This window comes from Rhincodon typus, chromosome 21 (assembly GCF_021869965.1).
Source record: "Rhincodon typus isolate 14 chromosome 21, sRhiTyp1.1, whole genome shotgun sequence".
In the NCBI taxonomy this organism is placed as follows: Eukaryota; Metazoa; Chordata; class Chondrichthyes; order Orectolobiformes; family Rhincodontidae; genus Rhincodon; species Rhincodon typus.
This window is the reverse complement of record NC_063352.1, coordinates 13,441,868-13,445,400: the sequence shown is the minus strand read 5'-3', so window position 1 is coordinate 13,445,400 and position 3,533 is coordinate 13,441,868. Positions and strand designations below refer to the sequence as shown.

At 45.4% G+C, this 3,533-nt stretch overlaps 1 pseudogene; it reads right to left on the bottom strand.

Annotated features, from left to right (window-relative positions):
- Positions 1-982: 982 nt before the first annotated feature.
- LOC125485721 lies at positions 983-1,101 on the bottom strand (annotated as a pseudogene).
- Between the last annotated feature and the right edge of the window lie 2,432 nt (positions 1,102-3,533).

The window sequence follows — 3,533 nt, the reverse complement described above, 5'->3', positions numbered from 1 at the left end:
GTGGTTTTCTTTCTCCTTCACTGGGTTGCTAGTTCCCTGGGGCTGTTGGGACAATTACAGCAACATCAGACACTGATCAGGCAACTTTATCTTTCCGGTGCTGTTATCATCTTAGTAGAAATGAATGCGATTCAGCAATTTTTGAAAGACAACTGAAATCTAATCTATTCAACAGGAGCTTGTTTGCATCCCAGTGTTTTTTATACCCTGGGTAATTGAAGCATAAGTAATAACCATGTGAAATGCAGACAATATTTCAATAAGTTATCATTAAATGTATTTACTAGGATAGAAAATCTAGCCAATGGCACAAACTTTACATGTGGGCTGTGTGCAGAGCTGACTTTTTATTAACTCGTGGGGTGTGGGCATCACTGCCTGACCAGCTTTTATATTGCCCGTCCCTATTTGCCCTTGAGATGGTGGTGGTGAGTTGCCTACTTGAACCGCTGCAGTCCCATGTACTGTAGGTCCACCCCTAGGAGGGAGTTCCAGGATTTTGACCCAGCCACAGTGAAGGAACAGTGATATATTTTCAAGTCAGGATGGTGAGTGGCTTGAAGGGAAACTTGCAGGTGGTGGTGTTCCCATGGTGAATTTCTGCAGTGAATCTTAAAACAAGTACACACTGCTGCTACTGAGCATCGGTGGAGGAGGGAGTGGATACTTGTGAATATGGTGCCAATCTAGCAGGCTGCTTTGCCCTAGATGGTCATCATCATAGAATCCTTACAGGTCCTTCGGCCCAACAAGTCCACACCGACCCTCAGCGTATCCCACCCAGACCCATCCCCAGACACTCTGGGCAATTTAGCATGGCCAATCCACCTAGCCTGCACATCTTTGGATTGTGAGAGGAAAACAGGGCACCCAGAGGAAACCCACATAGACGCAGAGAGAACATGAAAGCTCCACACAGACAGTTGCCCGAGGGTGGAATTGAACCCAGGCCCCTGGTGCTGTGAGGCAGTAGTGCTAACCACTGGTACTGCACCTGGTATTCCCAGGTGGTCTCCCATCCAAGTACTAACCAGGCCTGAGTCTGCTTAGCTTCTAAGATCAGACAAGATTGGGCATTTTCAGACTAGTATGGCCGTAAGGTGCTTAAATGTTGTTGGAGCTGCACTTATCCAGGCAAGTAGGGAGTATTCCATCACACTCATGATATGTGCCTTGAATATAGAGGACAGGCTTTGTGGAGTCAGGAGTTGAATCAGTGACCACAGCGTTCCTAACCTCTGACCTGCTTTAGTAGCCACTGTATTTATGAATCCAATTGAGTTTCTGGTCAGTGGTAACCCGCAGGATGTTGACAATGGAAGATTCAGTAATTTAATTAACATCATAAAATGTTAAGGACCAGTGATTAGATTGTGCCGAGTAGGAGATCATCATTGACTGGCATTTGTACGGCGCAAAAGTTACTTGCTACTTATCAGCCCAAGACTGGATATTATCCAGGTCTTGTTGCAATTTTCCCTGGGCTGCTTCAGTACCTGGGGAGTTGTGAATGATGCTGAATATTGTGCAATCATCAGCAAACATCTCCACTTCTGACCTTATGATGGAGGGAAGGTTACTGATGAAGCAGCTAAAGATGGCTAGATTAGGACACTACCCTGAGGAACTTCCACAGAGCTGTCCTGGAGCTGAGGTGACATGACCATCCTCCTATGTGCTGGGTATGACTCCAACCAGCAGAGAGATTGCCCACACCCCAACCCCTTACCTCTGATTCCTATTGATTCCAGTTTTGCTAGGGCTCCTTGATGCCACACTTGAGAGCTGTCACTCTCACCTCACCTCTGGAATTCAGCTTTTTTGACCATGTCTGAACCAAGGCTGTAAAGAAGTCAGGAGCTGAGTGGTCCTGGCGGAACCCGGATTGGGTGTCACTGAGCAGGTTATTGCTGAGTAGATGCTACTTGATAGCACTGTTAATGACACAGTCCATCACTTTACCGTTGATCAAGAGTAGACCAATGGGGCAACAATTGGCTAGGTTGGATCTGTCCTGCTTTTTATGTATAGGACACACAGGGGAATTTTCCACATTATCAGGTAGATGCTGGTGTTGTAACTGTACTGGAACAGCTTGGCTAAGACATGGCAAGTTCTGGAACTTAAGTCTTCAATACTATTACTGGAATGTTGTTAGGACTCAAAGCCTTTGTACCATAAATCTTCAGTACTATTGCCGGAATGGCATTAGGGCCCAAAGCCTTGGTACTACTCCGTACCTCTAATTATTTCTTGATATCATGTTGAGTGAATCAAATTGGCTACAGACTGGTATCTGTGATGCTGGGGATCACTGGACAAAGTCAAGGTGGATCACCCACTTGGCACTTCTGGCTGAAGATTGTTGTGAATGTTTCAGCCTTATCTTGCACTGATATATTGGTCTCTTCCATCATTGAGGATGGGGGTATTAGTGGAGTCTCCTCCTCCAGTGAGTTGTTTAATTGTCCACTACCATTCACAACTAGCTGTGGTGAAATGATTAGCTTAGACCTGATCCATTGCTTGTGGGACCACTTAGCCCTGTCTGTCACTTACTGCTCATGTTGTGTGGTACAGAAGTAGTTCTATTGTGTAGCCCCACCAGGTTGACACCTCACTGGAATTTGGAGAGTGACATTAGGTATCCATTTCTCCATTTGGGGCATAGCACTGGCTGGAACTTGAAACTGGCCCACTAGCTTTACATCCCATTGAAATGCTAATAAAGTGAACAGCAAGCCTCTTCTACACTGCTGACAGTCCACCCACCTGCCCCATCCTAAAATAAGTTTTGGGACAGTATTTGCAGTATTGCCAGGCTAGCAGGAATTCAGTCCAGTTAGATATCCTTATGCCCAGGAGATCTAATGCTTGTACTGGGAAGTTCAGTTCCATATAGAAAAAGCCTGAGAGATGAGACAAAACACAAACAATTACTTTGGCCTGTTATGGCTCCGTAGGTGGCCATCCCCACCTAATCCTGTCTTCATAGTGGCAGATTATTATTCTGTGGTGACAGTCTTCAGGTACGCACCATTTTACTTCCCTATAGATGCTCAATGTTGAAATGATAGATGTGACTTTGATGAAGACTGATGGTTTGTCCTATCAATTTGACAGATGAGCATTCAGCAAAAAACATAAAGACTGTATTGATCTTGTTTCATGTGTGACATTACAGCAAGTCATGACTTGCATTACGACAGCACAGGGGGTCAGTTTAAAGTTTTCAAGAAGATTTGTAGTTCAGGTTGTGGATGAGGTTGTAGACATGCTCGCTGAGCCGATGGGTTTGGTTGCAGATGTTTCGTCACCCTGCTAGGTAACATTATCAGCAAGCCTCCGGTGAAGCGTTGGTGTTCTGTCCCGCTTGTTATTTATATGCCTCGGTTTGCTGGGATGGTTGGTATTACTTCCTGTTCGGTTTCTCAGTGATTTGCACACAGGGTCTAATTCAATGTGCTTGTTGATGGAGTTCCAGCTGGAATAGCAGGCCTCCAGGAATTCCCTGGCATGTCTCTGTTTGGCTT